This window comes from Lagopus leucura, unplaced genomic scaffold (assembly GCF_019238085.1).
Source record: "Lagopus leucura isolate 7727_CA_CO unplaced genomic scaffold, USGS_WTPT01 Super-Scaffold_100159, whole genome shotgun sequence".
NCBI lineage: Eukaryota > Metazoa > Chordata > Aves > Galliformes > Phasianidae > Lagopus > Lagopus leucura.
In genome coordinates, this window is record NW_024962335.1 from 30,215,120 (window position 1) to 30,227,372 (window position 12,253).

The window sequence follows — 12,253 nt, forward strand, 5'->3', positions numbered from 1 at the left end:
GCATTTTTGTTTTTGTGCCCTATTACCACATGCCGTAAGTCAGCTGAATTCTCTCTGTTTTAGCTCACACTTTCTGGATATTTGCAATCAGTGTTTGTTGTCTCAGATCAACTAGATAGTCTGTTTCTTTAGCCCTTAATATTTCTGAGTCAAGTGTTTGCATTCTGATGATGTTGCTTGCTTGTCTGAGCTTCTCTCAGCTTGCCAGTATCTGCTCTTGCTCTTGGCACAACTGTTGTTCCATGAGCAGTGTCTGAGCCTGCCAGGGCAGCATCCCAGTGGTACACCGAGATCATAACTAGAAGGTTACTGACCTTCCTGCAGAGTGATGCACAATACTGTTCAGCAGCATTCCTCGTTGCTTCAGTCCTGCCGGATGTATTTCAACTGAGCACTCATATGGGAGTTAGATTTTTATATCTTAATGGAAGCTTGTGTAATTGCCTAGGCTTGGAATTCTTTAACCTTTCCAGAGTTTTATTCCCAGACTTCCCCCAGCATTTCTGAAGTTCATGCAGAACTTTATACCAGAAAAATTTTGTCAAGCTTCCTGCACCAAATAGCATTTATTTTGACCGAAATCTTTAGATGGGACTGTCATCTGTGATGATGGGAAAGAGCTGTAGGATTGTTTCAGTGCCTTGTTCTGCTCTGACCTTCACTGGCTTCTCTTCACACTCAGAGCTCTGGTGGTTTAGCTCCGTGGGGCGCTGGGCTGGCAGTTCTGCAGGTCACAGTAGTGAGAAGGAATCATTTCAAAGCGTCATTCACCTTCCTTGCTTTGTGTTGTATAGTTGTGATCTGCTGGGAGGTGGAGGCAGGCACAAACCTGGCCACTTAATGCAGAAATTACTGAGCAAGGATGTTGCTGGGAATTGTTAGGAATAAGTAAGCTCATTTCTTATTTGTACATCAACTGTCATCCTTTAATCTCTTGGTACATTTTTTGTTGTTGTTGTTTTTTTAAATGCTGTTACGTACGTCATCCACTGTGCTTCCTGTATCCCACGTCACTTCATCATAAACTTTTACAAGATTTCACTTTAAGCCTCCTCAGACTTTGTAGCAATTAATTAAATTCTTTCTTTCTCTCTTTCCAGTGTCAGAAGCTTATATGGATCAGTGGAATTGGCTCAAGCGTAACAGCGGATATCAGCATTGAGGTTGCTCCCCTGGGTGAGTAACCTAAGCCAACAGCTTACTCCTCGCTATTGATGTCAACATATCCTCTGGTTTTTGCTTGATACCTTACACAACAGCTCCTTTAGGCTTTTAGTTCAAACATTGGTAAAATTACAGTGCATTACAGCTTCCTGCAGGAGCTGTAGATGAACATCATGCTGCGTCTGCTTGTGTGAAAACCCTTTTATTTGACGTCTTTGAAAAGGTAGCCATCCCTTATACATTCTGAACTGCTGTTCAGGTTGAGGGAGGCTTTCTGCGTTTTAAAGACAGACGCTTAGGAGTTAACATACGGACTGTGGCAGTATAATTGAGTATATTTTGGTGATCCAGGAGATAAAAAGGAAATGACCACTGGAGCCACTCTTGTGGCACACTGTGGACTCAAAAAATGGTGCCAGTGCTTCAGGATGGGCCTCGCTGCACTTGTCACGCCTGTGTGGTGTGGCAGTGCTGTGTGTCTGCAGTTAATCTAACTCGACAGGTCTGTGGCAACGTGTAGAGAAACTGCCCAGGGCTTTCAGATCACTGGGGCAAGTTTAAGTTTATGTGAAAACCACTCTTGACAGAATAGACTATCTGTTGCATTAGATGTTGGAAATAGCCCAGTTTAGTAGACTTCAAGGTGTGGCATTTTGCATTTGGTCTAGACTGATTTGATCCAAGTAGCGCAGTGCATATCAGAGCTGCCAGTCTTGTTTTGGGGATGGTTATCTCCTATCTGCTTAGTTTTGGATATCATGGTATCATCTGGCATGTGAAGGACTTCAGGCTTCTGAATTCCAGCAGGCTCTTTGCTTGGAGAGCTGGGTTGAGTTGCTGCACCTGTACCTCAGCTTTGCATGCCATGACTGGGATGCACCAACCCCTTACTGTAACTATACCAGCTTCTGCTTTACAGCCCTGTTGTGCTTCTTCTCAAATGCTATCTTTGCGCTGTAACTGCTTCATCAGGCTGCTCCCCACTCTCTCCACTCCAGCTGGGACCTTTTTTTGTGTGTGCTTTCTCTTGTTTTTTGTTGCTGTGCAGCCCTCCCATTTACCCACGCACAATGGTGTGCCTCACACTCATGGGGCTGAGACTGTCAGTGGTGACTGCTGTTTTTAACAGCCTGTGCCCCAAGGATTTACTTGCCGTGTCCCCAGAGATTTACTGTCTCTTTGGAGAGAGCAGAAAGTGCCCGTCTGCTGCCTGGGACTGCTGGTGTGATCAAGCTCCAAAGCTGGCGTTGGTCATTGCTGCTCCACAGTGCCATCCTGCATCCCCAGGCCTGCTGGAGATGGAGCTGTGTCTTGTTCAAGATACTATTTCCCTTCTCTTCCTTTCCTTCCCCCTGCTACAGTCCTTGGAGTGCCTCTTTTTGGGCCTCCAACCCTTCCCACTCTAAATCACTATGTGTGAACTCTCTGTGGGATTGGGATCCATAGGCTGCCCAGGGGCCTGGAAAGAAGCGAGTTATGCTCTTTGTCAGGAACCCTGAAGTCTGACACCAAAAGCTTTTATTCCCCACACTCTTAATCAGTGGCCTGCTGGCTCCAAGAGCAGTTATCACCTATTGTCCTCCTATGTAGGTCCCATTTCTTCAGTTTTATTGCGTATCAGAGCTGTGGGATTACATTCCAGCTGGCCAGGCACTCCAGCTGGATTTGAATGGGTCATGACTATAAAAACGTCACTGAAAGTCTGATGTTGGCTGGCCTCCACTTTCTGCTGGATGTGTGTTTGGGGATTTTCAGTCTGCTGGCATGACTGTGCGAATGTCTTGCCTTCATTGAAAGTCTCCGGATCCTTGCTTTCCAGATGTTGCTGCTTTTCCTTCCCTAGGAATAGGCAGAAGCACTGGGAGCTAAATCTGCCTTTTCTTCCACATTGCTCTGGGAGGAAGTGTGTGCTCCAATCCCTCCTAGTCGGCACCTGTGGGTGCTGGATTCTCTCTCTGTTCCCACAGCCTGAGTGCCAGTGTATCTCTGCTGTTTGGAGGCTTTCTGCTTAGGTTAGTCCTGTTTCCCTCACCAGTCTGTCCGGAAGGCTGGAAGTGATTTCTCCTTCTGCTACTTGCTTTCACCATCAAATAAGTAAATAAAAGCCTCTCCTAGTGTGATGGCCGGAAGTCCCTGCCTCTGACTCAGCACTGGGCTATGTTACGAGCTGCTGTCTGCTGCTCCCAGTTGGGCAGATGAGTGCGAGGGCTTCCCGTTGCCCTGTGTGTACATCTCATCATTGCATTTATTATTGCCTGTGGCTTATCCTGTGGGTACAGCCTCCGTGCAGCTTTTCTTGGGCTTTTAGTACTTGTGCTAAACTCAGATATGCTCAAAATAGTGCCGAGTGTTTCCTCTGCATGCTTATGGGAGGTGTGGCACTGGCCATGGCTGGGGTGGGAAGGCAAGGAGTTGGGGTGTGCTTGCCTAGGGCTTGAGGTTGATCGTGGCCAGACACTGGGGCAAGGCACAACATGGGGACAGTTGCAGGATGTTTGGGGTGGGGGTGTCGCTTGTGTGTCAGTGTGTTACCTGGGACCACTGTGTCATCAAGAGTGCAATGCAAGATAAAGCTCCTGATTGGCAGGAGAAGTTGCCTCCTCCTCAACTTCAGCCTTGTTCAACCCCATTGTGCTGCCCAAGCAGTGCCAGGGTATTGAATGACATAGGGATGCTGGTGAAGGTCGTTTTTTGTTGTGACTCACTGCTGCATTCAAGAAAGGTTAAAGCCATGAATCTGCTCATTTATTTTTGAGTTAACATTTCTCTTGTGTGAATGGCACCTCCCTTTAAGCCGTTCGTAGGAGAAATGAACTTTGGGCCAGAGGGGAAGAAGTGTGTCACCCTTGGCATGCAGTGGGGGGGAGAGGGGCAGGGTTTTTATATTCAGGCTTTTTCCATCCCTTTCTTCCAAGAGGGAATATTGCAGCTTACAGAAAGCAGTATGCATGTCTCTGTGCTTTTGCTCTGATGTTTTATGCAATGTGGTTTGGGTAACGTTAACATAGCTTCACATTATGTTCACCCACAGTGCTGAAGGCAGCTCTGTAATACACATAAAAGTCTGTGTGGAGAGAAAGGGAGCTGTGTTTATCTGCACACATTAGCTTACTGCCCTGTTTATCTCACATGTGACCTCTCTGCTGCACAGAGCCTTTCCCTGCTTTTCCCCGACTGCTTTTTTCCTTACTTGATTTTCCCAGTCCTGACAGTTGCTTTATATTCAGAGAATAAAAATTCATCCCCCACAGAGCTTTCACATCTAATTCCATTTCTTCTCTTACTTTTCTGAGAAACTCTTCCTGATTTCTTCAAGACTGAGAATGTGTATTCTCCCCGTTTATTTAGGCAAGCTTATTTAGTCTGCAGAAACCTGGTCAACTGATATGTTTCAGTTTGTAAATATATAATCCTGTGAAGTTTATGTGTTGAGAATAATCTTTCTGAGCTGGAAGAAGATTGTCCAATCTGTTTTAAGATGTCCCACTTTCTGAGTAGTGCATCTCATTAGAAATAGGGCTGTCTGCTTGCATGGCTTTTTTCTTTCCTTAAGTAGCTTGTGGGAAGAAATCTATCACTGCATCATCTGGTAATAATACTTGGCACTTTATTTGCATCTTCAAAATGATACAGCTCTGAATTAAACAATTTCTATATCATTGTGTAGTAGTTTTTATTTGCCCCATTTTACAAAGGGGAAAATGAACCACAAGTCAAGGGACCTTAGGCCGTGAGAAGAGTCAAATTATCACCCTGAGATCCTCCCTGACTGCTACTGGAGTAGCACCACACCTTCCTTGTTTAAATGAAGAAAAAAAAAAAGTAGGAAAAAGTCATGTTTGATTCCCATCAACAACAAAGGAAAAGGGAGAGATGTTTATCGTGAATGATCTTGCCTAACCTTTGCTAACTAAGTGAAGTTGTTGATGTTTCTGTATTTTTTCCTCTTATTTGGCAGCTGAGGCTGACATGGGAAAAGAGAGGTGTCCTAAATGGGAACTGTGTTACTGCACAGAAATTATCTTTATTTATGTCCCCCATCATGTGCCACAGCAGTATTCTTGTTTTTACCCTTCTATTGTTGGCTCTAAGTGGTCTCTGGGATGTTACAGAATCACAGAATGGCCCAGGTTGGAAGGGACCTCAAGGATCACCAAGCTCCAACCCCCTTGCCACAGGCAGGGCCACCAACCTCCCCGTTTAATACTAGACCAGGCTGCCCAGGGCCCCATCCAACTGGGTCTTGAACACCTCCATTGTGAGGCATCCACAGCCTTTCTGGGCAGCCTGTTCCAGCACCTCACCACTCTCATAATAAAGAACTTCCCCCTGACATCCAACATAAATCTTCCCTCCCTCAACTTTGGCCTTTTGTGGGCCTTTTGGCCCAAGTGCAAAATCTTGCACTTGGCTGTGTTGAGCCTCATTAGATTCACCTGGGCTCACCTTTCAAGCCTGTGGAAGTCCCTCTGAATGGCATCCCTTCATCCCTCCCTCGTAAAAGGCCACCAGATTGATTAACCATGATGTTCCCCTGGTGAAACTGTGCTGGCTGTCTCCGATCACACTCTCATTCCTCATGTGATCAAGCATGTCATCCGGGAGAATCTGTTTCGTGATTTTCCCAGGCACAGAGGTGAGACTCACTGGCCTGTAGTTCCCCGGGTCCTCCTTGCTCCCTTTCTTGTAAATGGGAGCGAGGTGACCCTTCCTCCAGTCATCCAGGACCTCACCTGAAAGCCATGACTTTTCATATACAACAAAGAGTGGCTTGGCAACCACCTCAGCCAGCTCTTTCAGAGGAGATCTGTAAGTAATTGCAGCAATGTTGATAACCACTGCTTTGCATTTGATTAAAACTCCTTTTTTTTCCCCATAATTTTTCTTTTTTTTTAATGAAATCTAGAAAAAAGTGCTTCAGAGTTCGGAGCTGCATCAGAGGAATTTAGCCCTGCTGAGGAGGACAGATAGCCTACTTGTTGATGAAGTGGCGTGATGCATAAGAGCAGAAATCACATGAAGAATTTCTTCATCTTTGGAATATTTCTGCTGCTTATCCACAGGTTCTCAGATACTGCCTGTCCGCCTTCTGGCTGGGTTCAGATGCCTTGTTTGATAAACTTTCTGGCGAAAGGCTTGCATAACTTCAAGCAACTTTATTCTAGACATGCCTTGCTAGTAAAGGCAATGAGGAATGCAACTGTCTTCAGCCACGCGCTATCTGGGAATGCAAAACATTGCCAAGCCCTTTTAGGGGCTTGAGCTTTAACTCCGTGCATGTATTTTTTTTCTGTGTTGGACAGGTAGGACAGATATATTCTGATGCCTTAGATGGTATCTTCAGCAACAGATTGCAGCATCCAGGTACCACAGCCAGCATTTTTTTCTAATTTGCTAGGAGGGAGGTTTGTGTTTTTATTTTCAACTTCTAAAATCACACATGGTGGAGCGTGCTCCTGAAGATAACTGGGCTGGTGACCTGGGCAGCTCTGACCACTCCCTCCATTACCTCATTTGTGCATGCTTTCTTCTGGCTCTGAGGAGAGCTGTCTTGTTCCATGGCATGTTTGCAGGGCTCTCATTTCATCCATTGTTTCACATGATACCTGAATTCCTTATGACTTGTCAGCTGATTTTTTTTTTTTTTTTTTTTGAGGAACTGAACGTGGCTTATTCTGATTCTGGATATTTTTCCCTCATGCTGCTTGGGAGCCCACAGGGCTGAGTTGGGATCTGAATTTTGCACCAGGAAGAGCAGAGCAGCTGGTATGCAGACTTTCACGCTTTACTTGCAGTGCGTGTGCTCCTGTTGTTGCCTTAGTGTCTTTCCTTTGTTATCTGACCACTTCTCTCCCTAGTCTTTGATTTCGACAGCTCTGGAGAGCTGGAGGTGGGGAGCTGCACGTTTGCCTTGGACTGTTTTGTTTGTGGGTTGAATTTTGTGTGTGTGTGTGTGTGTGTGTGTGTGTGTATGTTTTGTAATTTTTTTTGAGATATTGCACCTCAAAGGGGTGAATGCTTTTGTGAACGTGTCTAGAGCAAGTTGCTGGGATCTTGCTGATAACCCCCACCAAGGAATTTCTTGGAGATACTTCAGTATCTCTATGTGTTGATTAGGTATTTGAAATTAAAAGAGGGAGGGAGCTACCTAACTCTCCAGATATTTCTTCCTTTTCCACCCCTACTCCTCTAGTACAAATTCCCCAAAAGGCTGTGGTTATGCCAAGCAGGAAAATAAGCTTTTTTTCTGGTGGTGGTGATGGTGGTGTTTTGTTTGTTTGTTTGTTATCACATTTCTTCCAAACTGTTTCCAAGCAGCAAAAAGAAGCTGTTGGATATTATGGGCTGATGGCAAATATCACTGGCACTCAAGGAAATATGAACAAAGTGGGAAGAGTGGGCAAGGTGGAACATTAGGCTTCTATGTGGAACAAAAGGAGCAGTCGGAGTTGGAAGAGGCAGTAAACTGCTGCCACTGGAAAGCGGGAGGCAGTGGGTACCTGAGCCAATGAGGTTCCCCACAGTAACTTGATTACTGCCTGCCCTGTTTTGCTTGCATAGCCAAGAAATTCCATTCTAAAATAACGTAAGCGAACACAGGGAGTTTTTTAACTGTTAAAAGTTTGAAATTGCAACTTCTTCCACGTCCAACTGCTCGTATCCCCACACCCTCATGAACAAGTCCGGCATTACAGCTTAGCTTCTTGTTACAGTTGTACTTGTTGAAGTAGGATGTCTAGGCTAACCTATCTCTAGGATTCAGGGTCAGTCTGGGAAACTGCTAGAGTTTCTGTGCCAGATGGTGATCCTTATGGCGGATCTGAGTGGTACGAGTGGACGTTTATGGAAAACCTCACATATGGCCTAAGGGATGTTCATGGGACCCTTGTCAGCGTGGGCCTTCACATGGCATCAGCTGGGCAGCCCTGAGTTGGGAGGGCTGACCCAGGTGTGCAGAGGCTTCCTGGGTGTGGGAGGCTGGGTTACACTGCCTGGGTCTGACTAGCGGGAGCATGATTGTTTTTTGCTTTGCTGTCAGAGCTCTAAGCTGGCCCTTTGAGTTTCCCAAGGCAGTAGGTTCCAGACTCAGGTGCCTGAACAGTGTTGAGGAATAGGCAACAAGGTGTGAAAGGCAAGGGCTGCTTCAAAAGATGCGGCCGCTTCAGAAATCTGCTGGTGGTTTGCAGCTGATTGCAGGACCTCAGGAAGGAGCTGCTCCACTGATGGCATGGCTCAGCTGTGGCAACACGAGTCACTCTGGTTACAACAAGAGATGTGCCTGAACAGGATGTCTGTATCGACCATCCTTGAGCCTTTCCAATTTGTTTCAGGGAGGCTCGGATTCATACAGCATAAAATTGACATTTGTTTCAGGTCTGCCTATCTCCCTGCCAGCATATGCTCACATCCTTATTTGAAACAAACAAACTCCCAGGTGTTCTCTTATCTCAAAACCAGAGATTCACCTGAAATTGTTTTTTGGGGAATTGGAGAGCTTTTTGAGTAAAGCTGCCTGTCTGTAAGCATTTTCCAGGGCTCGTCACACTTTGAAATCATGGTATTAAAATAATTGCCTCTGAAATGAAGGGAGGGTCACATGCCCTACATCAGAAATTCCTCTTAGTACTTATTAATCCAGTATATAAATGTCATGGCTTACATCCACAGGGTGTTTATATTCAGTTTTTAGCTCTAACAGTATCCCTTACTCTTCAGAATAAATGCCATATAATCTGGTTATGAGCAATATTCTTAATTTAGATACTAAAAATAGGACATAGACAGATCTGAGTTACTTTAAGAAAGTAGGAGAGCAAATAGCTTTGTCTGATGAGGGGAGATCAAGTTCACTTGAACCACTTAGTGTTCGATATAATGGTAAAGCCAGAAAATTCTGTCTGTTTTGTTGTCATAGTACAATTGCTGCATTTTTCTCTTCTCCTTGGTTTGAGGGCCTGGTTCTCCACTATCTTGCCTCCGGTTATACCTCTTCTGGAAATTATAGAGAAAGTGTAGGTTGAGAAACATCATGTTTTTTAACTTTTTTCCCCCTCATTATTTCAGTGCACAGTGAATTGAGGTATAGGAAGCAGTAGGAGATGAAGTTGTTCCTAACAGCCTTGCAGTGTTGCACTGATGAGAACAAGATGCACATTCAGGGAGGAGAACTGTCTTTTTTTGTGGTAGGTGGACATCATCCAAGAGGCTTGGACACTTGGAACACTTTCCTCACTTAACCAAGTCAATTGTCCTGTGCTTGGAGGCGGTTGCCGTGATCCTGGGATGTTTATCACAAAATGCTTTCTTATGCATTTGATGGCTGTTTATTTAAATAGCAACAAGAAAAGAATCAGTACCTAACAATAACCAGTACCTGTAAGCTAATGAAACTAACTTTCTTGACTGTCCTTGCAAATTGCTGGATCAGTAGCCAACTTGTTGCTCCTTGCCACCAGCAGTGAAGGCTGTTAACTTTCATCTGAGTCATTCTCTGTTTTCTGAGCAAGGAATGAGCTTCCCCAGGACTCCCAGTTGCTTCTGTGAAGGTGCTTCCTGGAAGCATTTTTCTACCTTGTGAGGGCTTAGCATAGCCCCCATCGAGAAAGATATCATAGAACATCATTTGTTTACCCTGAATCTCTGAGTAATTTTTGTTATCTTTTCTGTATGGACTCGAGCTAAGTGGTCACAGAGGTTCTGTGTAAACTGTAGTATATTTTACCTAGAAATAGCCTACATAGTGGTTACTCTTTTTATGAAGTGGTGATGTTACACTTGGAGCAATCCAGAGCAAGATCACTATTGACTGTGTCTTTATGGCAGACTTTGAGTTTTCAGCATTTCCCTTGAGTCCAGCACACACACACACACCAGTAGCTGTGCTCAGAAAGTCATTTTCATTGGAGAGGGAAGGAGGACTGCAGCCACAGTGAGAAGGATGCTTGTGGGTACTTGATCTCATTCAGTTTGTGACAGAGCTCACATCTGGTGGCTGCTGGACTGAAGTCATTCAAGGTAAGGAGAGCTATTATTTCACTGTGAACCTTATAACAGAGTGCTGATACTGAAAGCACCTGCAAGTTGCACAAGGCCAGCAAGATCTAGAATTGTAGAAAATCCTGTGATGGATGGGACCCACGAGGATTTTCAAGTCCAACTCCTAATCTGTATTTTGAGGTTCTGTTTTGATCAATCAGTTGAAGAGGCACTCAGTGTTTAGCAAGTACTTAGTGTCACTGGCTTCAGTAGCATTAGGAACATGCTTATTATCAAATGTGGATTTATGCAACTTGCTGATCTCAGTCTGGATGGATTTTGCTGAAAAAATCCTGTGCCAATGGACAGATCATCATTGCTGTTCCAGGCTGTGGTTCAGCTAAGTTGTCAATCTAATTTCAGGGGAACAGATTATAAACAGGCAAAATGTTGAGCTTGTGTAAAGCCACTTTGTTTGATAAGGAGCTGCTCAAAATATTTTGAAAGTTGAATTCTGTTCTGGGACTGGGCAGCCAGTGTTAGCTGTGCTGATAAGGCTCTGTGCCAGGGCATTTTGGCTGCTGTACCTGCATGGCTTGCTGCTGAGCAGTTGGATTTGATGTGCTGTGGTGTCATGCTACGCAAGGTCTACCAGGCAACAGCTGTAGTAAAGCAACCCCAGGGATTCTGCCAGAGCCACCTACCCAGGCAGGCACTCCACCAACTTCTGTCTACATGCTGATGGAAAATAAGCTCAGCATCCCATTGGGTGCTTGAGTGTTGTGGGGAAAGCAAAAAACAAAGCAAAAAAACAAGCAAACATAAAAAAAGCAAACAACAAAAAAGAACCACTTATGGCTGCTCTGGTGCCCTTTGGATCTACTCCAGGCTCACAGCACAGAGTGAAAATCTTTCAGGTGAGAGATGTCACTCTGCTGCATCTCTGGCTATCTGGGAGATAGCCTTGTTCACTATCAGTATTTTGGCCCCCCAAAAGTCTAGCAACAGAGCAAAGCTGGTCTGCAGTTCTGAGATTCCAAGTTCTCCTAGGAGCCTCTTTGTGGGTTTGATGCTTTCTGTCTAAGATCTTGGCATGAATTTCTGTTATTGCTGCCTTTTCTTTCCTCCCTCTACTTCTGACCTCTGTCAATACAATAGTTTTGTACTGATTGCTGCTTGCAGGTTTGACACTTGGAGATGTTAATACTATTATAGTTTGCATCTTAGGAGTAGAGTAGCCAGCTTTGCCTTTGCATACATCTTGAGCTTATTCATAGCCTATCTCGTGTGTGGCCCATGCTGTGCAAAGAAAGAGTTCTGGTATGCAGCTGTGTTCCTATTTACAAGACCTCTGCCAGGCTTTATGCTGTGCTTCAGAGCTTTGGGAAGAGAAGTAGGAGCAATGATGTGCACCAGTCACTGGCATCGCTTACTCTGCATGGACCTGTGAGTGCTCATTGGGATCCTGTGCCTCACGCCATAGGATTTTCTTGCTGCCAGGATCTGGTGCTGAAGTTATACTTTCTTGTTCAGAGGGGTGTTGTCAGATAGCAGTAATCTTTTGTTACTGAAGATAGGTACAGTACAACTAGGAGTAACTGCCTGTGGGAAGGATGGGAAAGAGAAGCCCACCAACGTTGCTACATCAGAAGAAACCATTGATGTAGACACTTGTGATGACGAGAAACCATGTACTTACATGAGAAGAACTAGTAATGGTAGGGCCATCTCTTTTAATGTTCCTGCTCAGATTAGTCGTCAACATCTATTAATTCCTGCAGCCACAAAATACGGAGACAGTTCTGAGCTTTGCATTACTAAGAGTTAAGTTGTATGTAATTTACTGTGTATTATGATAGCCATAGAGAATGCCATGATCCACACAGTGAAGATTGTAGCACTGTTACTGCCTGGTGTGTTATCTATAACAAGTGTGGGGCTTTGCTTTTATCGCAGTAGGAAAGGAAATACACATGGTCCTATTTCTGTCTCTAGGTGTTTGCAGAAGGCTCTTTGGAATGCTGCATGGTGCCAGATGCTGCCAGCCCTACCAATTTCCTGGGATTATGTCAAATCTTGCAGAGAAATGCTGGGCTGGGCCACAGTCCTTATA

The 12,253-nt window shown here is 44.8% G+C and overlaps 1 protein-coding gene across 16 annotated transcripts in view; it reads left to right on the forward strand.

Moving 5' to 3' along the window:
• PPFIBP1 (PPFIA binding protein 1) overlaps positions 1-12,253 on the forward strand; it is a 101,675-nt gene that overhangs the window by 23,309 nt on the left and 66,113 nt on the right. For 15 of the 16 annotated variants that reach the window (XM_042889415.1, XM_042889420.1, XM_042889417.1 and 12 more), the window contains exon 2: positions 1,101-1,176. The gene's annotated coding sequence lies outside the window, so the exon portion shown is untranslated. Of the gene's footprint in view, positions 1-1,100; positions 1,177-6,820; positions 6,931-12,253 lie in introns of all 16 variants that reach the window. The other variant, XM_042889416.1, reaches the window with a different exon arrangement.